The sequence below is a fragment of the Macrotis lagotis genome, chromosome X (genome assembly GCF_037893015.1).
Source record: "Macrotis lagotis isolate mMagLag1 chromosome X, bilby.v1.9.chrom.fasta, whole genome shotgun sequence".
NCBI lineage: Eukaryota > Metazoa > Chordata > Mammalia > Peramelemorphia > Peramelidae > Macrotis > Macrotis lagotis.
Window position 1 is genome coordinate 100,789,356 of NC_133666.1, and position 25,598 is coordinate 100,814,953.

At 33.6% G+C, this 25,598-nt stretch overlaps 1 long non-coding RNA gene and 1 pseudogene across 2 annotated transcripts in view; one reads left to right on the forward strand and one right to left on the reverse strand.

Moving 5' to 3' along the window:
- Positions 1 to 3,125: 3,125 nt before the first annotated feature.
- On the reverse strand, positions 3,126 to 3,552 carry LOC141498784 (death-associated protein 1 pseudogene; annotated as a pseudogene).
- A 14,714-nt stretch (positions 3,553 to 18,266) lies between these two features.
- Positions 18,267 to 25,598, forward strand: part of LOC141497624 (uncharacterized) — a 179,626-nt gene continuing 172,294 nt past the window's right edge. For both annotated transcript variants that reach the window (XR_012471387.1, XR_012471386.1), the window contains exon 1: positions 18,267 to 18,536. This is a non-coding gene — a long non-coding RNA (uncharacterized LOC141497624). The remainder of the gene's footprint in view (positions 18,537 to 25,598) is intronic.

Consider the following 25,598-nt stretch of genomic DNA (forward strand, 5'->3'; position numbering starts at 1 on the left):
TGTCCTAGCTCTCTGGATTGTAGAGAGGAGTTGCTTCCATCAAGGTTATTCATCTCATAATGTTGTTGATGTATACATTGTTCTCTTGATTATACTCCCCTCACTCAGCATGAAATCCCATAATTCCATGCTTCTCTAGAGTCCAACCATTTATGGTTTCCTATAGAACAATAATATTCCATAGTATTCATGTACCATAACTTGATTAGCCCTTCCTCAATTGATGGGTGTCCTTTAATTTCCAATTCTTTGCCACTGCAAAAAGAACTGCTATTAATATTTTGGAACATTATAGGATTGTCCCATTTTTTACAATTTCTTCTGGATATAGTCTTAAAATTGGAATTGCTGGGTTAAAGGGTATGAAGAATTTTATTGCTCTTTGGACATATTTCCATGTTGCTCTCCAAAGGATGGATCTGTTCACAACTCCACCAGCAATGCATCAATGCCCCAAGTCTCCCACATCCTCTCCATTATTGATCATCTTTCCTTTTTCTCATCTGGATTAATCTAATAGGTATGATGTGAAGTGAGATGATAACTCATTGTTGTTTTAATTAGCAATTCTCTAATAAATAGTGATTTGGAGCATTTTATATGATTTTATATAGCTCTAATTTATTCATTTGAAAATGCTCATATCCTTTGACCATTTATCAATTGGGAAATGACTTATAAATCAGATGCAATTCTCTTTTTAGAAATGAGACCTTTATCAGAACTGGTTGTGAAAATTGTTTCCCAGCTTTCTGTTTTTCTTCTAACTATGGCAGCATTGATTTTAATAGTGTAAAACCTTTTTGATTTAATATACTCAAAAATAATTCATTTTGCAGTTTATAATGTGCTTATTGCAAGAAATATATACAACATTCAATAAACAAGAGACTACAAGGAAGAATCAGAGTAAAGAAACATCAATAAGGTGACAAGGCAGCAGGAATGTTTTTGTAAGTGCTTTAAAGACTGACTTTCTGGGCAAAAGTTACACAGTTTAAAGTTTAATCTCTGTTGTATTAACATTTTATTCATCATTTTTCTTTTCTGTTCAACAGAAATTAAGTCATGCCCTAGTTTGTAATATTTTCATGTTTCTCTGATGTCACATTGAAAATTTAATATAAAGCCTTCTTAGTAGTCTAGAACAACTGTGAATGACATAAAAAAAGCTAACACACTAGGCTCCATTGAGGAGTGAAGTCCTCAGTGCATTCTTGATTGATCAGAATGCTTTTAGAGTGCTCTTGACACCTTGACACTTTCAGACTGGGAGCAATTTATGTTTAGCCTCCATTAATGAGGCAAAAAATTGTCAACTAGATTGTTTTCAATGAAGGATGACCTGGGTAGTTTATTTTTTTTTTTGGCAGACATAATTTTTATTATTGAAAAACACATGATTAACTATAAAAAGAAACACTTGATATAATTGTTTCTTTTCAATAATTTGGAACACGTGGATACACACTACATCTAAGATATATGTAAAATGAAATTTTTGGAAACATGATAGACTATCATTTTCAGCTATCTCTCAGTGGAAGTTTAAAGGAGATGGGGTGGAAGAAGCTTCTTAAACTATTCTTTTAGCAGAGGGTGTGATACATGGATTGCACTATATTCAATCTACTTCCAATTCTTTTCCCAAGTGTTATAAAACCTCCCCCCCCCATTTGAAATGTTTATTTCTGAACAAAGTTCTGAGGAGATGCCAATATTTAGGCACATGTTCCATAGGAATATCAACCAGCAAGCTTTGGATATGGGTTTTGTGAAGTAATGACAAAATCCACTGTCTTATGGAGGCAGAAAATGTTCACATAGATGATACAATGTCACTCCCAAAGGAAACTGGCCTGCTGTTAATCTGGAGCTAAGAAAACCCCAAGTTTTCTTGAAAACATGAAATGAAGTGAACTGTGAATATTCTTTCTTGAGAGAGGGGTTAGGAGATATTGATCTAGGGAGAGTTACAAGTATTTCTACCTCTTGAGCATGTGGATTTTGTCATTCTTTCTGAGGACGACTGGTGGTACAGGTAGGCAGCCATTCATAGTACCACTGAAGACCTACAGCAAAAAAGAACTTCAAAACAGACTGCTAGTATCCTAAGTAGGCAATACTTTCCCCATAAAATTATATTGTTTGAGAGAGCTTTTTCATATGCAAATAACCAGAATGAATTTATTTTTCAGTAGAGAAATAGTACAGTAATCATTTAAGCAGCAGTCTTACAAATATCAACTGGCAAGAAGCACACACAAAATAACTCAGAATGACATCAAACACTTGAACATTAGTAAGAGTAATTATGTAATTAGGGCAAAGGGGATTATGACCACCGTTGTGAGGTCTGCAAAGGATTGCTCTAACTAAAATGGAATGTGTTTATCTTTCCCTGACAGTGGGATTAATCTCCCTTTGGAGGACAATTGGATCTCTTTGTGAACTTGGTGGATTTTTATCTATTATTTCCCCCCTGCTCTAAATTATCTTGTTAAACTTTTCCAACCATTATCCATGTATCTCCCCACAATATGGGTAGAATATGAAGAGTCCCCCTCAAATCCAAGCCAACAAGATGAATTCTTGGAAAATTTGTCCTGTGACCTAAGAAAGATGATTCATTTTGAATCATCTTTCTTGGATTCTCGTTTTCCAGCAACAAGATTCTTAAAGAAACTACCTGTTCTGGTTATTCATTGAAAGAACACTGTGAAATTTTAACTGACTTCCCGTTTTTCTCTAGATTACATGAGAAAACTCCAGCATCTGATTAAAAACACGATTACAAAATGTCCCAATTTTTCCTAACCATAACCATACCTTTCCTAAAATTTGTTTGCAATTGTTTTTGAATATCATACTTTATGGCACAAACCAAAGGCAACTTTAGAACTACTAAAACTAACTTTTTTTAAAAATCACTATTTTCCCTAAGCAAAACTGAAGATAAAGTTGAATTGGGTAAGGATCCTAGATTGGGGGGGGGGGCGGAATGAGACTCTAGTGTTGTTTGCATTTAGATGAACAAGATACACAGGTATCTGATCTATTTGCAGGCAGTAAGCCAAGAAATCTAAGGCAAAGGAAGTTACTGATTTGTTTTGTCTTAAATTTCTCTACAGAGCTAGAGATAGGAAAAAAAACTGGACCAATTCTTGTTGCTCTTTAAATGTCAAACCTAAGAGGAAAATCATGTGTTCTTCTCCAAGAACCAGATTGACAGGTGGTAGCAGGATCTTCACTTGCCGAGGCTGTTGGATGTGCTGTGTCGTCCTGTGAGAAGGATGCTTTTTCCATAGAAGGATGTGGCTTTTGGTGAGCCACCTGAGCCGCAGCAGGGGGGGTGTCTTTGTCTCCTCTTGCAATAACACCAGGGATGTACACAGTTGGTTTAGGTAGGCTGGTGCTTTCCCATTCTTGATCATCCTCTTCTTTGGCATCTCCACTATGAGGGTATTTCAGTACAATTCTCATTCCACCAGCTTTTACAACAGGAGGGTGTCCGGCTCTAGTCTCTACTTTCTCATCAGGAGGCACCGACATTGTGGACACTGACTTGCTTTCTCCTTTTGGTCTCGGCTCGGGGGACCTGGGAGCGGGCGCCTGGCCGCACTCGTGGTGTGGCAGCAGCTCCCTGGGTAGTTTAAATAGTATTCAAGCCCAGTGATTTTGTTCTCTTTAACCTGCTGGTTCTAAAAGTTAGTGGTGAAAGTAGTAGACTTTTGGTCTGTAGAACCTGATGATGCTAAAAATGAGTCACCTAATGAAGAGCAATAATTAGGTCCCTAAGGTCCCAGTTTTGACCTAAAGTAGAAATTTTAGTTAAAGACAAGAAACATATCAGTGTGAGAAAGCTAAAAGTTATTTGGAAGTTCTTATATACTCCCCTAAGGAATGAAGAGGTAAAGCTGCTCATAAAATGGTAGGAGAACTAGAGGAAATTTAATTGTCTCTTAGGGTTTCTAAGAGAAAGGGAGAAAAAATATAGAGGATGTAATTCTTAGAAGCTGAGGTATGGTTCTTTTAGGGATGGGAAACAAAACATTTCTAACTCTTAAAGCTTATTTCTCCAGGGCTGCATGTCTTAGCACTTAAGGATATGGAGCAGGTCAGCACCCTTTACCCCTCCCACTAAGCAACCTCTGCCAATCCCTGCCCCTCCCCACACTCAATAGGCTGGTGGGGAAGGAGGATCTTTATATAAGGCAACATGAAGGAAGTGAGATAGAACTTCAACTTTTACTGGCAGTTTGCACCTTTTTGGAATACTCACTATAAGAATTTTCCCTTTTCCTCAAAAGTTTTTCATTTCCTGGTTCCTCAAACTTTTCTTCAAGAGTTGGTCTATCAAAGTGATCCATATGGGGCAGCTAGGCAGCACAGTGGATAGAGCACCAGCCCTAGACTCAGGAGTACCTGAGTTCAAATTTGACTTCAGACACTTAATAAATACCTAGCTGTGTGGCCTTGGACAAGCCACTTAACCCATTGCCTTGCAAAATTCTAAAAATCAAACAAAAAAAACCCCCAAAGTGAACCATAGTCATATGAAAAAAATTGCTCTAAATCACTAATTATTAGAGAAATGCAAATGAAAGCATCTTTGAGGTACCACCTCACACCTCTCAGACTGGCCAATATGCCCAGAAATGACAATGATCAATGTTGGAAGGGATGAGGGAAATCTGGGACACGAATACATTGTTGGTGGAACTATGAGTTCATCCAACCTTTCTGGAGAGCAGTTTATAATTACACTTAAAGGGCAACAAAAATGTGCATACCCTTTGATCCAGCAATACCATTACTGGCTCTATACCCTGAAGAGATTATGAAAAAGGGTAAAAATATCATTTTACAAAAATATTCATATCAGCCCTATTTATGGTGGCAAAGAAATGGAAATTATGAGAATGTCCTTCAATTTGGGAAGGGCTTAACCCATGGTATATGTATACAATGGGAGACTGTTGTTCTATTAGAAAGCAGGAGGGATGGGGGTTTAAGGGAAGCCTGGAAGTATTTGCATGAACTGATGAGCAGAACCAAAAGAACATTGTACACCCTAACAGCAACATGGAGATGATAGTCAACCTTAATGGACTTGCTCATTCCATCAGTGCCACAATCAAGCACAATTTTGGGGTATCTGTGATAGAGAATAGTATCTGTATCCAAAGAAAGAATTATGGTGTTTGACCAAAGACCAAAAACTATTTATTACCTTTAATTTAAAAAAGGTCATCTTATTATATAATTTTGCTACCTCTTATACTGTATGTTTCTTCCTTAAGGATATGATTTCTCTCTCAACACATTCAACTTTGACCAATGCATACTATAGAAATAATGTAAAAACTAACAGACTGCCTTCTGCAGGAGGTGGGGGGAGGGAAGCAAGATTAGGGGGGGAAAAATACACAATTCAAAATAAATAAAATCTTTCTTAAAAAATAAAAGAAGGGGCGGCTAGGTGGTGCAGTGGATAGAGTACCAGCCCTGGAGTCAGGAATACCTGTGTTTGAATTCAGCCTCAGACATTTAATAATTACCTAGCTGTGTGGCCTTGGGCAAGCCACTTAACCCCATTTGCCTTGCAAAAACCTAAAAAAATAAATAAAAAATAAAAGGATACAATAGCAAAAAAAGAGTTGTTCAAGGGGCAGCTAGGTGGTTCAGTGGATAGAGCACCAGCCCTGGAGTCAGGATGACCTGAGTTCAAATTTTACCTCAGACATTTAATAACTACCTAGTGACCTTGGACAAGTCACTTAACCCCATTGCCTTGCAAAAAATCCAAAAAGACAAATAAAAGAAAGAGTTAGTCAAGAGGATAGGGTTTACAGATTGTTTACCACCATGGGAGAGAAGGGAGAGTGGGAGAAAAATGTTGAACTCATAAAATTTGCAAATGGATGAATGTGGAAAATTATCTTTTCATGTAATCGGAAAAATAAAATTTCAATTAAAAAAAAGAGGACAGGATTGAGAAGGTGGTGGTCCATGATGAAAATATAGCAGAGTTACTGCTCAATCATTAACTCTGATTTTCTGTTTTCTCCTTTAAGACTGGAAAACAGTCTGAGTTTAAACGATATACATACATATATATATATATATGTATGTATATATATATACATATATATATATATATATATACATATATATATATATTCCATTTGAATAATCTTAGTTTAGTTGTAATTTCAACAAAAGTTAAATTAACCTTCCACTTTGACCCTGGGTAAACTAATGCTCTTCTCTTAGGTCTCAAATTTTTTTTCTGTAAAAATGGATTGGTACTAGATGATCTTTAGTGTTTCTTTATTTTCATGATATGCTGAGGATACTTTGGAGGTAAAGGAGGCATATATTTAAACTCTTTTTTAGTACCTTTCCTAAAACCATTTATCTTTATTTTATAATATTTACCACTCTATCCCTCTTCCAGTAGTCAAATTTCTTGTATGCCAGGTGTACCTATCAAGTAAACTGTTTGAATAAGCTGCTACCAAATGGCCTTTTTTCCTGAACAAACTCTTCAACAGAGAGTAATTTTTCTGCTGTTTGCCCTGGAACACTTCATCAACAAAGGTATCTTAGGTTCTGACCAGTGGCGGGTATCAAATAAAGTTATCTGCCCTTATGTGCCTGTTTTAAGTATAAAAAAGACATGCAATAGGTAGTTTAATATTTCATCCAAGTAATACTCAAATAGGAACAGTAAAGACTTATATTATTCACTGTAAGCAAACATATACTTATGGAGCAAAAGCAGTCACAAAACCATAGCAGTCAATATTGGAACATGGCCAGAACCAACACTAATTCTACCTATGCTAAACTCTCTTTTTCTTTTACTCCTATGGCTTCTGAAATAATTAATAAAATAACCTTTGAAACTTACATTTCTATTGGTTTGCTATGTCCCAGCTTCCTGTTGCTTTCACCATTCAGGGAATATCAGCCCACTCATAACACCACAGGGGAATTTGGAGTGTAACACAAAGTGGAAAAAAAATGAAAACTTGTCACCCCTGATTGTTTGGCACCTTTTCTCTTTATGTTATATGTTTGTTCACTGAAATTTGATATTAAAAGTCAAGATTCAAGAGATGTGAACAAAGTAAACAGGAAAGGAAAAAAATGTTGTTCCCTAATTAATTGGAAACTGAATAAACTAATCCTAAAGAATGAATAGGTCTAACAACAAATCATAGAAATAATCAATAATTTCATCTAAGAAAATGATGAGACAATAGATCAAAACTTATGGGAGGCAGTCAAAGTAGTTCCTTCAGGAAATTGTACAACTTTAAATGTTTACATGAATAAAATAGAGAAAGGAGAAATCAACGAACTGGACATTCAACTAAAAAATTAGAAAAAGAATAAATTAAAAATCCCTAATTAAATATTATGATCCTGAGGATAAAAAGAAAGATTAATAAAATTAAAATAAAAAACAAACTAGTGAACTAGTAAATAAAACTAAGAACTACTTTGTGAAAAAAATGAAGTAGATAAAACTTTAGTAAATTTGCTTTTTTAAAAAAGAATAAAGCAAATCACCTGTATCAAAAATGAAAGGGGGGAATTTACCACAAAAGAAGAAGAAATTAAACCAATATTTGGAGCTTTCTTATTCAAATGTTTGCCAATAAATTTGACAATCTAAGTGAAATGGATGAACATTTCCAATTGTATAAATTGCCCTGATTATCAGAAAAGGTAATAAAATTATTTCATAAAAAGAATTTGAATAAGCCATGAATGAACTCATTTTAAAAAAATCTCCAAGGCTAGATGGATACACAAGTGAATTCTACCAAACATTTAAAGATTAATTCCAATAATATATAAACTATTTGGAAAATGAGAAGAAAGAATGCTACCAAATTCCTTTTTATGACAACAGTTATGGTGTTGAAAAATAAATCAGGATGAGTCCAAAAAAAAGAAAATGATAGACTACCTTCCTTAATGTATATTGATGCAAAAATTTTAAATAACGTAACAGAAAACAGATTACAACAATTTGTCACCAGAGTCACATGCAAGGATCTGGTGGAACATATACCAGGAATGAAGGGTTGTTTCAATATTAGTAAAATAATCAGGATGATTATTCACATTAATAATAAAAGTCACAGAAATCATAACTAGCTCATTAAATACTGAAAAAGCTTTTTTGACAAACTACAGCAATTATTCCAGTTAATAACACTAGAGAACATAGGACTAAATGGAATTTTCTTAAAATGATTGCAGATAAGTTAGAAGACTTCTCAATAAGATCAGGATTGAAACAATTATGCCCAACACTATTATTCAATATTGAACTAGAAATTTTAGTTTTAGCAATAAGAAAAACAAATCGAAAAAATTAGAATAGGCAATGAACCATCACTCTTTACAGATGTTATACTTAGAGAATCCTAGAGAATCAACTAAAGAATGACTTAAAATAATTAACAATGTTAGCAAAGTTGCAGGATATAAATTAAGCCCACATCATCAGCATTTCCATATATTGCCATGAAAAACCAGCAGCAAAAGACAGAAAGAGAAATGAAAAAATATTTGGGAATCTTCCAGCCAAGACAAACCCAAGAATTATATGAATACATTGACAAAACAATTTTCAAACAAAGTCAGTCAAACTCATATAATATGAATGACAATTTAACCTAAATTAAATTACTTATCTTTGCAATATCAATCAAACTACCAAAAAATTTATAGAGCTAGAGAAAATAATAAAAAAATGTCTGGAAGAACAAAGCATCAAGAATATCAAGGGATTTAATGAAAAAATGCAATGGAAGGTTGCCTAGGTGTTCCTGATCTAAAACTATACTATAAAAGAACAATTATCAAAAAAAATTGATATTGCCTAAGAAAAAGGGTGATGGATCAGTAGAACAGTTTACGTTCACAAGAACCAGCAGTAAATAATTATAATAATCTCTGTTTGATAAAGCTTCTGGGATAATAAACTCACTATTTTACAAAAATTGCTGGGAAAATTGGAAAATGGCAGAAACTAGGCATAGACCAACACATTACAACTAAATGAGATATAAATAGGTACATGACTAAACATAAAAGGTGATGCCATAAGGCAATTAAAAGAGGAAAGAATCAATTATCTGATAGATCTTTGAAGACTAGAAGAATTTATGACCAAACAAGGAATAGAGAACAATATGAAATGCAAAATAGATAATTTTGATTACAATTCATTGCAAAATTTTTGCATAAACAAAACCAATGCAAGAGCAAGAAACAATTTGTTTGCAGTCACTGTTTCTGATAAAAGTCTCATTTCTAAATATTTTATATTTATAAGAATACAAGTCATCATTCAGTTGATAAATGGTCAAAAGCATATGAACAAAGGGACAGCTAGGTGACACAGTGGGTGGAACACCAGGCCTGGAATCAGGAGGACCTGAGTTCAAATCCAACCTCAGACACTTATTAATTACCTAGGTGTGTGACCTTGGGAAAGTCACTTAATCCCATTGTCTTGCAAAAAAAAAAAACAAAAAAAGTTTATGAACAGGCAATTTTCAAATAAAGAAAATAAAACTATATAGAATCATGTAAAATGCTCTATCATTTTTATTTAGAGAAAAGTAAATTAAAATAACTGAGCTATCTTCTCAGATTGGCTAATATATCAGAAAAGGGAAATGATCAATATGGGAGAGAGAGAGAGTAGGAAAACTGGGACACTAATATACTGTTGTTGGAGCTGTGAACTGATCCAACCATTTTGGAGAGCAATTTGGATCAATGCCCAAAGGACAATAAAACTGTGCGTACATACCCTTTGATCCTGCAATACCCCTGCTAAGTAAGCATGTATCTCAAGAAATAATTAGAAAGGCATAAAGAACTCGCATGTTTAAAAATATTCATAGCAGCTCTTTTTGTTGTGGTAAATAATTTGAAATTGAGGGGATGACCATCAATTGAGGGAATGACTGAACAAGTTGTGATATGTCAATGTCATAGAATATTAGTGTTCTAAAAGAAATGATGAGCAGTAGGATTTCAGAAAAACCTGGAAAGACATGAACAGATGCTGAGTATAGTAAGCGGAACTAGGAGAGATTGTATACATTAACAGTAACATTGCGTGACCCTCAACTTTAATATAATTAACTCTTCACAATTTTACTGTGATGGAAAAATGACATCCACATTTAGAGAAAGAACTATGGAGGCTGGGTGCAGATCAAAGCATACTATTTTCATTTTTTTTACATTTGTTTTTGAGGTTTTTCTTTCTCATTTTCCCCATTTATTCTGATACTCCTTTTACTGCATAATTAATTTGGAAATAAATGTAATATAATTGTCCATGTATAAACTATCTCAGATTACTTGCTACTTTAGAGAAGAGAGAGGGAAGGGTGGGATGAAAAAAAAACTTAACAAAAATGAATGTTGAAAACCTTCTTTACATGTGATTTGAAAAATAATGCAATTAACTAATAAAACTTTTTTCAAGGAGCTTTTTAGATGATTTTTTCAGGTCTCTATCATCAGCAAAGAGTGAAGAGTTTGGAATTTTCTGATCTAATCTACCATCTCATTAGAGTCCTCTCATAATTTCTTATTTTCATGGATGAAAACATGTTCAGTTATATGGTTGTTTACTATTCATTGGATAATTATTTCATAAATTATTCATATAAACATTTTTGGTTTTATGTCGATTTTCTTTTAGTTTTTAATTTCCTTGGAGTATATGCATCCGGAAATAGGATCTTTCTCCCAGCTGAAGAATTGCTGATATTTTACTTACTTTCTTGACATGATTTCAAATAACTTACCAGAATGGAATGTCTCTACCAATTCATAGCTTCCCTACAATGAAGCAGTATGTTTATTTTTTTAATGTACTAACACTGGCTATTTTCACATTTACAATCTTTGCTAATTTCCTGGTTACCAATTTTTAGGGTTATTTTCATTTGCATTTCCCTTGCTTTTTGTGACCAGGAACATCATTTCTTATAATTGTTAAAAATGTTCAATTCATCTAGCTGATAATCAATGGGGAACACACACACACTAATGGAGCTTTCAATAGGGGCTCATAAACCATATTATTAGTGAATCTCAGTAACTTCAGAGTTACTCCTTGAACCAAAATTGGGAAATTAGTCTCTCCTCTGGGGGGTCCAACACACAAATGAAAGTGAGTGGAAAGGGAATTAACCCTAAAGGCACATGTTATAATACTAAAATACTGTCAAGGTATTTAAAATAATACATTTGGAGGAAGAAAAATAAGATGATGCAAATATACTTAGAAAGTCAAAGAAAAGGGTACAGTTTTAGATTCAGCATCAAGATCAACAACTGCACTAATGTTAAATTCTTCAAATTGAAAAGCCAAGACCAAAGTAAAGGGAATATTGGTAGATGATTTTCTGTTTGCGAATGATTGTGCACTCAGTACAATCTCTGAAGTGAGATGCAACAAAGGACTGATTTTCTGCTTTTTGTGCTAATTTAGGCTTAACAATTAACACCAAGAAAACACAGGTGCTCCATCAGTCAGTACCTTACAATGCATATGTGAACCCATTGGTTTTGGGAAATAGAGAAGTTTTGAATATTCTGTCTAAGTTCACTTACTTTGTCAGTATAACTTCCTGGGAGATACATATTGATCATGAAGTTTACACACAAATTACCAGAGCTAACTCAGTGTTTAGGAAACTTCAAGAGAAAGTGTGACATAAAAGAGATATTAGACTAACCACCAAACTGAAGCTCTGACGAACAGTTATGCTGATGTCCTTGCTGTATGCCTATGGACATACTATGTTGTATGCCTCAACAGTTTACTAAGTGCTATTCCAGGAAACTGAATCTCTTCCATTTAAATTGTCTTAAACAGGGGCAGCTAGGTGGCACAGTGGATAGAGTACCAGCCCTGGAGTCAGGAGGACCTGCCTCAGACGTGGAATAATTACCTAGCTTGTCACTTAACCCCATGGCCTTGCCACAAATAAAGAAACAAACAAACAAATAAATAGTCTTAAACAGATTCTGAAGATCACCTGGCAGGAGAAGATACCAGACACTGACAACCTTTCTTAAAGTCACACTGCCAAGCATTCAAACATTACTATAGAAGGCACAAATCTGATGGACTTTTACATTGTTCAAATGCCAAATATAGGTTTGCCAAAAATACTATTTTATGGAGAACTCACACAGGGCAAGTGCTCACAGTGGGGTCAGAAGAAGTGATACAAGGACATTCTGTAGGACTTTCTGAAGAACTTTAGAACTGGTTGTGCAGCATGGGCTGCTTTCCAGCATGGTGTGCCCTCATTAGAGAGTGTACTAGGCATTATGAGCAAAGCAGAATTGTAGCAACTCAAAGGAAATCTGAGTTGCATAAGTTTAGAGTAACCGCTCCAAAAATGTAGGCCCTGATTGTATTTTGTTGGTTTTCAGAGTTTGCATCATGATTAAGAGGGTTGGCTGGGACATTTGTTTTGTTCTGCTAAAGGCAAAAGTTTTGAACCAGAACAAAATGGACCGTTTTGTTTAAAATAATTTGTCAATAATGTTTTCATTAATCAAGAATGAAAGTAGTGGGGGACTTCCAGCCATGATGGTAGAGAGAAGCCAGGTCCTGTGCTAAGGTCTCTTGATCTTCCCTCATAAACAATATGAACCAAACCTCTTAATGGAAATCCTAGTGACAAAACCCAGAAAGAGAAACTAGAAAGGCAACACATACCTCAAGGTCTGTCTTTGGGGATCAGGGTGTGGTGCCCGTAGAGTGCTGTCAGTCAGTGGGGGAGGGGTGAGAGCAGGTCTAATCTAAGATCAGCCTTGGGGGCTTTCGCTGTGGGAAGTACTTTGTTATGTGGAAAGGCTTGACTGTGGGGAACCACTTGACTGTGGGAACTACTTCACTCTGAGAAAAAGCCAGAGAGTGGAGGCGTGGTCACAGAACTAACACTCTGGGACATACAGGTAGGGCTGAAGGGTAGGTTCCAGCCTCTATCACCCCCTACTTGCCAGAAGGAGATATTACATCCAGTGAGAAAAACCTCTAACGTCCCCTATTTCTATGACTCCAATAAGGTGCTGATACCTAAACCAAGAAAAGTTAAAACATAGAAAGAAAATTATAAACCCATCTTCCTGATGAATATAGATGCAAAAATCTTATATAAAATCTTAGCAAAATGATTACAACAAGTTATCACTAGGATAATACATTATGATTAAGTAGGATTTATCCAAGGAATGCAGGGTTGGTTCAATATTAGGAAAACTGTCAGTATAATTAATTATATCAATGAAAACTTATCAGAAACCATAAAATTATATCAATAGATGCTGAAAAAGCTTTTCTCAAAATACAGCACATATTCCTACTAAAAACACTAGAACACATAGGAATAAATGGATTGTTCTTTAAAATAATAAACAGTATTTATTTGAAACAATCAACAAGCATTATATGAAATAGGGATAGGCTAGAGACACATAACAAACTGTGACATATGGATGTGATGGAACACTACTGTCCTAGTTCTAATAAACCCCAGGAGGGGTAGGATTTCAGGGAAGCCTAGAAGGATTTGCGTGAATTGATGCTGAGCGAGGTGAACAGAACCAGAAGAACATTATACACCTTTACAGCAACATAGGAGTGATGATCAACCTTAATGGACTTGCTTATATCAACAGGGCAAAAAATCAGGCACAATTTGGGGGTGTTTGTGACAGAAAATGCCATCTGTATCCTGAGAAAAAATCATGGAGTTTAAAGAAAGACCCAAGGACTGTTATCTTTAATTTTAAAAAAAAATGTTGTTTATTATGCAATTCTGCTATAACTCATGCTATATGTTTCTTCCTTTAGGTTATGATTTCTCTCTCATCACTTTCTACTTACATAAATTCATACTATGGGAATGATGTAAATGCTAGTAAACTGCCTTCTGTGGGGGGGGTGGAGGGAGGGAAGTGAAATTGGGGGAAATTTTGTAAAACTCAAAATAAATAAAACCTTTCTAAAATTAAAAAAAAATGAAAGGTGGAAATTAGAAAACAATCAAATACTGAAGTTCCAACCACAAATGATGCTAACTAGAGAGATGGTGGTGTTATTCCCATGACCTCCTGGGAAGCTTCTGAAAACTCAAAATCTTTGGATTCTGGGGGGAGTTTGGTAACAGAATTGAGAAGCATAGATCATTGAATGACAGTTAGTTTTGTCCTAATATCTCAACCTTGTCACTAAAAATCACTGTTAGCTTACTATAACATTACTCTATTATCAAATTGATCATTGAGTGACAGGTCAAGCTAATTCTACAATTGAAAGATTATCACCATAGAAATAATCACAATAAAAATTTAGACCATTGAAAGACACATCAGTTTTATTGTAAAATTACAAATTTGCCACTAAAAATGCTGTATTGTCGCTCTGCCCAGAGTCACTGCAATACTGAAGTGCCTTGATTATGTTTAAATGCCCAAGGACTCCCACTATATTCAGCCTATCATCAATAGTCTTTTTTCTTATATTACTAGGCCAAAAGGTGTAGATGGTTCTGAAAAAAGCAGTGAGAAGGATGTCTTTGCATAGTATTCCTTTTACTTTAATCAATATATATGCATGTCTTGTCATCATTCACATGATGTCACAGTCATTTTAAATTAAAAAAGACAACAACAAGATAATATAAAATATTTGGGAATCTACCTGTCAAGGCAAACATAGAAGCTATGTAACACAATTATAAAACACCTTCAAATAAAGTTAAATCTGGACAATTAGAAAAATTTCAATTGCTCATGGGTCCCCTGAGCTAATTATAATAAAGATGAAAATTCTACATATATTAATTTAGTTATTCAGTGCTATACCAATCACACTACCAAAATTATTTGACAGCACTAGAAAAAATAAATGAATTTTATTTCATTATTTATATCTAGTTATATTTTAAAAAATTGGTTCAATATATTTCCCAGGACTTTGAAAGCTCATGGAGTTCTTGTTACAGTTGTAATAGGGGTGGATTGGTTAATTTTTGTAAAAAAATAAAATTATAACACTTTTAAAGCACTATGTATTTTAATCAATTTAGAGACAAGTGAAACCTTTCATTGGGGATGTGTAATCACTAGCAAGCTTAGAAAAAGATAGATCTCTGAGGGAGAATCAAGAAAATCAGCATTTACTGTCTGAAAATTGGTGTTTCTTTCTTCACAAATGATTTTGCATCAATTGTTCCACAAATTCTACTTCCTCTTACTATTTTTACCTCTTACCTGGATTGTTATAGTTGATGGTGTGCTCAGTTGCTCACAGGATATGGAAGGAATAGATAGACATGTATAAGAATTGATTCAGTTGAAATAACAGCTCTTTAGAAAAAATTAGTTCCCCTGACCTGTTATATTTGAGATAACTTTAATCAAATTCTTAACCAGCAATTGTTAAACTTAAAAGAAAACATTTTGATAAATATATTTTAATAAAATTTGTTTCTTTTAATCCAAATAATTGTGCATTTACAAACATTATTCTATGCTATGTATGCATTGCCTTTTTTATACTGCCAAAGAGGTTCATGACAAAACAACAAACAAAAATTAAGAAATTCTACTTCAAAGGGATTGGATGAAATGGATAAACTATACTTAATTATTTCAGCTCCCCTTCACCCCCTTGAAAAATTCTTATCAAAAGGGAGTAAGCATTTTGTATGGTTCAATTAATAAAAAGGGATAGTTCACACTCACAGGAAAACTAAATGAATGTACCAGCTGTATTATTAACTTACACATAGACCCCAAAAGACCTCCAAGGATGATTCTAGGCTGTAACCAAAGGCAAAGTGTGCTTTATCATGATTTATATTAATGGGTCCAAGAGCTGGGACAAGATTGTGGTTGAGAAACATACATAGATTTAGAGCTGGAAATATGTTCAGAGTACAGAAAAAAGTAGTTACACTTCATGTCTGATTTTTTTAAAATAGTAGTCCAAGAATGACAACTGCTAATTAAAAAAGAGGGGCTTCCAAGATGGAAGATTCTCCATACCTCAAGTCTGTTGGTGGGGAGGAGAATGGAAAATAGAAGTGAAGTGATCATGTCCGAGGATTTCCTAAAAGAGAGGGAGAATAGAAAAAACTCATAAGATATATAGAAAAGTCTATTTTGTAAAATAATAAATTTCCAATTCCAATTTAAAAATCAGCTTTCAGTGAATTAAACTGAGGATTTTTACATAGGAGGATAAGGACCAGACCTTAGAAGTTTACTGTGCCAAAATAATCATCCACCTTGAAATCACTCTTATTGGCTCAAACTGATAATCAATTAATATACACTTCGAAAATTTTAAAGCCCTATATAATTGTCAGAAATCATCATTATTATTATTTCATCTTGGTGGTCTTACACATGTTATCAAAAGTCCTTAGGCTTAATTTCCTAATCTGTAAATTAAAGATGTTGTCCTAGATTGTCTTTGTGATTGCTTTCAGACCTAGGTTTGTGAATTCATTTATGTGAAGTAGTGGTATCTTTTGCAGAGTGGTTGCAAAAACTAGGTATTGGTTTTAAGCATACACATTTACACAGCTGTTAGGCAAATGGATTAGTCACTAGATTCTCTGCCACTGAAAGCATTCAGAGCATTGAACTCAATTAAAAATAAACCTCCTGCTGTAGCTATGGAATTGCTACGAGAATTAGCACTTCAGCAATTTAAGCAGCACAGGTGTGTAAGTATAATTATGGTTCCACAGAATTGTTCTTCAATGATTATCTGGTGTGAATGGGGAGATGCTGAATTTCCACTGGTAGAGTAAAGAGATTGAATTTTCCTTTGTTTTATAAAGTTTTAAAGTAAAACTGCCTAAGTCAATGTCCATTTTCCACAAGAATTTCCTATTGATGTCAAATTTTACCACTGTCTCTACACTCCATAGAATGTTATGATTAATGCACTCTATAGTCATTCCATCTCCAATGGATTTATTCATCTGATAAGGAGTAAAATCAGCTTTAAATAAGAAAATTATATCCTGAAGACCCAATTAAAATCAATGACAGCTGTGACTTGGGAAGTACTTGTAAAGTTGAAATACATCATGCATATTAAATTCATAACAAAAATTTTTTTTCTCTTACAGATTTTGAGTATACATCTTCAAAAGGTTATTTTAATTCAGTATGTGTTTGGAAATCTATTTTTGCACTTAAAGATATTTTTCTCTTTTTTACATTAAAAATAATATTAAAATAAATTTATAGATGGTTTTAGCTGAAAGGGACCTCAGAGGTTACTGAACCCACCTCCCTCTCCTCTACAGATGAAGAAATTAAGGTCCAGAGGTGATAGAATTTATAGAATATTTGCATTTTGCAGCTGATTCTAAATGTAGCCTCACAGAACGAACTAGGGATATAATTCGCTCTTTCAGGGACTCTGCTTTCCCGTATTCTATTGAAAAGTTTTATTCTGAAAAATATAGTAGAGGTCACAATGAAAGTATTAAATCTTGTGCAAAACAATCCCTCTGATCAGGCATTGAGTTGTTTCCTGAGCCTGTTTTTTATATTAGAATAATACTTAATTGGAGGAAGAATGAATTAAAGATAGATAGTAGATAATAGATATATAAGATATATAAATAAATAGATATATAGACATAGATATATAAGGGGTATGTCTGATATGTCTAGTCAAACCCTATGACCATAAAAATAGTATTTTTTCTCTTTCAAGGTCCATATTTTAAAGTAAAATTAAGTTGTAAAGTTGAACAATGACTAATTGTAATTTTCCTACTTTGATTAATACAAATAATCTTTTTTGATTAACTATTCAATAAAAATTTATTTTTAAAATAAAAGTTCCATGAGTTATGTATTTCTTTAATGAAATTACCTCTTTATATTTATTATAAAGATATAAGGAGGTGTCCATTTCATCTTTTTTGCAATTTTGTTAATTAAAATGTACAAAACCAAGGACTTTGTAGTTGCATGTAAGGGGATATTGGGAAATAATTACAGAGAAAAGGAGATTTGATTACTCAATAAAAATGATCTTTGGAGTCTTGGGAAAATGTTGTTTAATAATAGCTTGCCCAGCAGAAAAAAAAGAATTTGGTTAATGATTATGAACTTAAAGTGAGATCATTTACAAATATAATTAATGCTCTGGACTTGGGAAAGAGATTTGAAGTACAGATCTCAAGAAGTATAGAAAGAATGGCTTTACTTCTCTTTCTCCACAGCTGACTGCTCCTCAGGAGAACTGACTGTCACAAAGAAAAAACATTTTAAAAACAAAGTAAAAACTTTCTCTCTTTGCTTCCTGGAAGAACAGAGAGGTGAAAGAGAGAGTTTTTAATGTCTCTTTCAACTCCTATGCTGCTTATGAGGTGAAAATTCCTCAAAATTCAACTTAGAAAGATGAAGAGGGAACATTCTGGAATCTCAAGGTATGGAGCACAGTCTTTTATGAAATAATGTGGCTTCTGCAATGAGCAGAGCTGCATTAGAGACCTTGATATAACATCAATGCCTTGCCTATCAATAAGCTTATTTATGTGAACTCTTCTTGTAAAAAAAGAAAAGACTTTACAACCCAAAGTTTCAGAGTTCTAAATCAGAGTCAAATTTGTGTATTTTGTACAAATATACTTCATTACCATTGCACTTTAATTTCATAGACATTCTCCCCAATAGATACTGTTATTGATGAGAGAACATACCATAGAATTATATTTGGAATATTACAGAAAATTATTCTTGCTTTTTTTTCTGTTTAATAAGTGTTTTGACTGAGAGTAAATGAAGTTAATGTTCTTCTTTGCTAAATGCAAAGCATGATGCTGAGGTCTCAGTAACTACATTGTAAAGTTATGGTAGAATATCCATTCACCAGTATTGTCTTTAGAACCATAAGAAAGAGGGTTAGATGTAACAACTGCCACAATGGGAAATCTGACTTGTTTTTAATTATGATTTCTGAGGTTTTTTTTCTGAATGAGAAACACTCAAGCATTAAAATTGAATACAGAATGACTTTGAAAATTCGTTTTTGTTGCAGACATGATAATCTTTCTTAATGAAGTCATCATCAAAAATTACAAGAGAAAACATTACCTATCTATAAAAGTTACACTGTAAAAAATTCGATGTGATTCTAACTAATGTTATTTGAAGCAAAAATAATGTAAAACATTTTTATATGCTTCCTGTGATGTTAAAAGATAAAATAATTAGCAAAATCTCCATTTCCACAGGGATTTGTAGTGGATAAATTTTCTGAACTCAAACTACAATTCAGTATTTTTAAACACTAATGCAAACAAAAAGAAATGCACATATTTGAAAATCCATTTAATTGCACATTTTAGGAATTTGTATATAACCTTCATTTGGAAATGATATATCTTTAATATAATGACAAGTGAAAAGGCACATATCAAGAAAAATATCTAATAGTATTCTATAAATGTACAGTAAATGATGAACATGTACCTACATGATACATTAGATTCTTCCTTTTGGCATTCAAAAACCTAAAGTATTCTCTAACCTTTTACAGGAAAAAATTAACTTCTGGCTTAATTTAGACAAAAGCATGTTAGTAAAAGATTATGACCATGCAATTGATCAGCATTATGAAATAACTCAAATGCAGATAAACATTGAAATAAGACAAAGAAGGCTATAGTGTCACATAGCAAGGTTCCTCTCTTTGTGTTCTCTCATCCAAAGCAATCTGTAGATTTGTTTCTGAAGAAGGGATTGAGATTTAAGCTCTGAGAAGAAAATGAGAAGAATTTCCTTCATATTTGTACTCTAGGAGAGCAGGAAAAAGAAAAAAACACTGTTGACTTGAATTCACTCTAACCAATGGCCAGACTGCCATAACTATTAATTTAATCTGATCTCAACTAGGATCTATTCCTGATCTGGTCACTCATCCACTCACATCTCAACATTATGGCTCTGCTTCCTTTGTCTAGCACACAAAATCTCTATTTTCTGTCAGAATCTATATAGTTTTCTCTTACTCTTTTATCAAGAATTCTGTCTTCTGGTACTATTATCTCATAGTTCAGTGCCATTTTATGATTTGTTTCATAACCTCATGACCTATTTCTTCATTGTCTGTAAACTAATAGTAAAGTGCTGATCAATTGCATGGTCATAATCTTTCCCTAAAAGTATAAATTAATGATTTGAGAGAGTGAAAGAGAACTGGTGCTTGGGAAAAGAGATTTCTTCAGGTTTGTTTTTTTCCTGGATGAGTAAATTTATTTCTGCAATTTTGGTAAAACATTGAGATTTTTCCAAAGTATACCCAGTAGAATTTTTTGGAAACTGAAGAGAAAATCAAGTTATAAAGAGATGATACAGTAGCAGAGAGAAATGGGATTTTGTGTGATTATCTATGAATACTTCTAGATACAAATTCATCATGCATCCACAGGCCACAAGAGCTATGTAAAAACAATAAACTAAAACAAACTATTGATTTAAATGGAAACAATAGGTTAAATGACAAAATCTAATCCTAGTAAGGTTTGAAAGATAATCACATTAAGGATGTGTTTAAAAATAGTGTTATCTTTAGGAAAGCAATTTATAAATATATTGCATATATATTAAATCATCTCTTTTATTTAATCAATTATTGATAATATGCATAAATTGTATTAATAAAAAGATTTTATAGATGTTAAACTATTTATGGCAGTGTTATACATTTTTAATAAAACCTTGAAATAATCGAAATGTCCAACAACTAGAAACCTGCTAAATAAAATAGAATGCTACAGTCCACATAAGATAGAAATCAGGAAAATATCTTGAAAGACCCACCATGATGATATAAGTTGTCTCACAAATTAGTGAGGTTTTATGTCATTTATTTAAATGGAGAAAATATAAAAAGATCTTTAGTGATGAATCGATAAACAGGTTAAATGTGACATAAAGTCTAATTGAGAAGTTGTTATGGACATTTTATATGTTGAAATATATTTATGAAAATGTAAATGGTTGTAAAGTTTGAATAACTAGTTTGTTGTTTTAATATATCATTAAATATATCATTAATTATGATATATCATTAAATTAAATAGGATAAAGCAATGCCCTGGAATAATAAAACAATAGGGATTAATACAAATGCACCTTCAGCTTCAAAAAATCAATTGTACATCACTAGTCATCAATTTCTATGAAAACTATATATAGGCTTTGACAGGTTGCTGTCTTATGGATATGCTTTCTTATTAGCAACATATTGTCAGGAAAAAGAGAAATGATGTCATATTCTCTAAACTGGACATACTAAATCTATAAGTTTAGTTATGAATACAAAAAAAAATTAAAATCGGAACATTTCCAAGGATGGAAGACTAAAATAATAAAGGACATGGAAATCATATCTTGTAAGGTATATTTGAGGTAGCTATTGTCTTCAAGTTTGAAGTTATGTTTTTTGTAGAAATATTAAGAATATTCTGTTTGCTCCAATGGTGAGAGGTAGAAATAATGAGTGAAAGTTGCATAGAACCAGATTTTTAGCTAGGTCAAGGTTTTAAGCTAAATGAGATCTTAGAGATCATTTAGCCCAGTTGTTTTTAGGAAAATGAAAACCAGAGATATTAAGTAATTTGCTTATCTCATTGTTAGTAAAAAAAATATTCAAAATTTTAACTTCATTTTCTTAATTCCAAATTGAGTGCTTTGGATCTCTGAATTACAATCATAATTCATTCTGTCCTAAAATAATTAATTGTAGTTGTAATTAAGGTAAAATAAAATGTGTGATAAATGAAATCAACAAAGCTTAGAATTTGAACTCATATTTTTTAAGCTTAAAGTGCTTCAGAGGAAATCTATTTTAGGATTGAGAAGGTACTCAGTAGCATTTCCTCTTAAAATGAATTAGATTATGTTACTGCTATCAACCATCTACCTATGAATTCACCCCTTAAAAAGTAATTTGCATTTTATATAAGCAGTAAAATTCTGTATAAAGAAATCTGCGGAGGAAAAAGGTTAGGAAGGAAAAAAAAGATGTGTTTTTTTTCTGCCAAGTGTTACTTATTTGAGCATTGGAAAAGAAAAGGTGAATAATTTTTTTAAAAAATAGTTGTTTTGTGCTGGGGACTGGTGTGTTATTTTTTTCTCTTCATGTCAAAGATTGAAGTGCAAGTTACATATATACAACTTGTTTTCTGCATACTGAAGTGACTTTTCAAGGAACAGGTATGTAATGTCAAGGACAGTATTAATCAATGGTTCTAGGGGATTCAATAATAAACCTGAAAAATCTGCACTACAAAAGATTGACTCTGACACCTCTCTGAGACTGTTGTATAGTATCTGGCAAATTTTATCCTTGAAGCTGGCATTACTTAGAGCTGAAAAAGAGCTTGAAATGTGGGTCATTGTATTCTTTTATATAATCAGACAGAAGCAGCAGGGAAATCTTTATGACACCAGGACTGGGAAAATAAAGCAGCATTCTTCATTCATTTCTGAACATATCCCATAATAGAAGCAGAGTAAGTCACCTCATTATCTAAATGTCAGCTTGTGATTAGGGAACTTGAAGGATTTAGAGGTTCCACCCTTTTTACCAACAGCATTGTTATGGAAAACTGAGTTATGTAAGTATCATCCTTACATTTGGTTTCTCTCTTATTTTTAGTGGGTTGGGAAGGGAACTACAGAAAGAGACAGTCAGATACATTCATAGAGACAGTCAGAGAGATAGAACAAGCTAGTGTTAGTGTCTGTTTGGAAAAAGACAGTTGTAGATAGTATTTTAAATATCATGAGTGGAGACATAGAAGTCTAATGAGAACAGGATTCTTATTCCGGGGTCCATGAATAATCTGTAAATATATTACAGGGATCCAGGATCTTGCTTGGGGAAAAAAATAACTACTAACTAAAATTTATATTCTTCAATTATGAATGTAGGCAACTAATCAAAGTACTTTTAACAGTGTCTGTAATATTTTTGCCAATAGAAATCACAGATTTTTCATAGCTCTTTAAAATTATTATGGATATCTTGAAATAAATGCAGTTCATCATCAATTTGAAATTTTCTTCAGTCAGTAGTGGGTTATACCCCGGGGTCAGGTCATCTCTCTCCCTGTTGTCAGCTGAGCTGGTTCTTCTGCTCACACACCTGTAGCTGGGACAGGAGGTCTCTAATTGTGTTTGTTCTGGGAAGAGGCTTCAAGCAAAATGGAGGCCTGGACTGGAAGTTCCTCAGATCAGAGGAGCCCAGGGATGATGTCCACAGCTCTCCTGCACTGGAACTCTCCCCAAAGCCCTGTCAACAAGCTCCAGATGGTCAGCGCCAACACCAATGCCTCTGATCCCTATTGACCCAAGCCCCCTTGGTTAAACAGGCTCTAGCCGAGTCACTGATCAAGCAGGTCCGGTTCTCGGGCCCTCGGGCTCCTGGGGCTCCAACCCTGCCTCTGATCCACAGCTGATCTGCTCTCTGCACCTGGACTTAACCAAGAGCGGAAGGCAAATCCTGAGGTAGATGTTCTTTCTCCTGGCTTATCTTTCTGGGTTTTGTTGATCAGATTTTGGTTAAGAGGTTTGTTTCATATCATATATGAGGAAAGATCAGGAGATTTTTGAACTGTGCCTGTCTTTTCCTCTGCCATCTTGGCTGGAAGTCTGAAATTTTCCATAATTATTAGATCTGCCTCTAGATTGCTACTGATCATACTCTTCCTATCTACAAACTATCTTTCATTATAACTGGTTTCCATTATAATTCTATATATTTTATCTTATATATTTAAAATACTATTCTGATAAGGATTTCTTTTACTTTGCTAGGCTACCAAAAAGGTTCATGACAAGTCCAGAACCTCTAATCTACAATGACTACAAGAACAACTTAATAGGACAAGATCCTAGGTCTAATATTTATGTATGTAGTTAGTAGGGAGAATAAGGAAAAAGGAGCAGAGAGAATTTCCTGCAAGTAAACTGTGCTGTGCTTTTAACAGAAGCAAAGACTTATCTTTTTCCTAACAATATTTTTCTAGTAATTTTGTTTACTTGCAAGTTTTACACACACACACACACACACACACACACACAAAGAAACACACATATATGTATGTATATTCTCTTTGGCACACTGAGTTCCCAGAGCTCAGGATTCTGGTGTAAATGTAAGAGTCATTGGGGTTTCTATTACTGCTGATTATGAGACTTCGCCCATTTTTAGCCCTAATCAATCAATTGACATGAATTAACATTTTTTAAGAAGTGATATTTACCAAGGAATTATAATAATAAAATAGTAATAGCTTCCCTCAACTGTTGTCACATTCCTATTTTACACAAAAGACATCCTCCTTTCCAAGCATAATAACCAGAGTTTCTGATTATTAAAAGTCCATTGTTCACTTCATGTTATCCTCATGACTTTGTTGTAAGTGTAATTCCCTGTGGGGCCTATGGTGCCTTATTAAAGTCTTGAAGCATCTTTTTTTCTGGTTTGTTCTTAGTGGGCCTTTCAGCTCTGGACTCAATTCTACCAAATATGACATATGTGGGAATACCACTATTTTTGTCAACCTTTCAGAGCTCACAATTTTCACCTTGACAACCTGGTCAAGAGAGGAGTAGATGGGAAGACATAAATATGCTAATCATACCTTCCTATTCTTAGGGCAATTTTCTCTTATAGCTAACTACCTGAATGATCAGACTCTCATATCAGTTTGCCATTTTGTTTATAGCCCTTCTGTAAACAACTGGTTCTGTTAAATAGATCACATGTATTTTCTGTACAGCATCATCTGTTTTTATTTAATGATCAAATCACTCTGCTCTTCTCAAATTGAGGACTTGTCCAAATGTTACTCATTCATTCATTCATTTATTGAGTCATTCGTGAATGTCTGGATTCACATTAATTGAGTATTTCATAGAATATCCAATCAAATCAAAATTAATTCTAAGAAACTGTCAAAAGGTAATAGAGAAGTATATTGTAGTATATGAGTGTGTTTGTGTAGGGGAGGATGGGGAGAGCACAGATTGTAAAACATTATTAACCTATGCCATTATAAACCTAAGACAAGAAAAGTCATTTTACAGATAATGTTTTTTTAATACATTAATAAAATATTCTTGTTTAAGAGTAAACCAAATACCCCTCCCCCCAAAAAATATAGACTCACTTGAGCGATAAAGTAAAGGGGAGAGAAAAAAAATTGAAATTAAAAAAAGAAAAAAAAATAATAATTTCACCACCTGGCCATACCTACAAAAGAAAAGTCATTTAAATGGTAATATCAAAAAGTAATCAGAAAGTAGATTAGTCTTGCACCTTGGATAGAAGAATAATTAATGGAAAACATGTGTGTTCTATCAATAGCTGCTAATATTAAGAAAACTAGAGAAAGGCTGTCAGCCAATGAGATCGGTTCCTTTAGGGTGTTTTTGGGAGAATGTGAACAAAAATCACAAAGGATAAGAAGACAAGG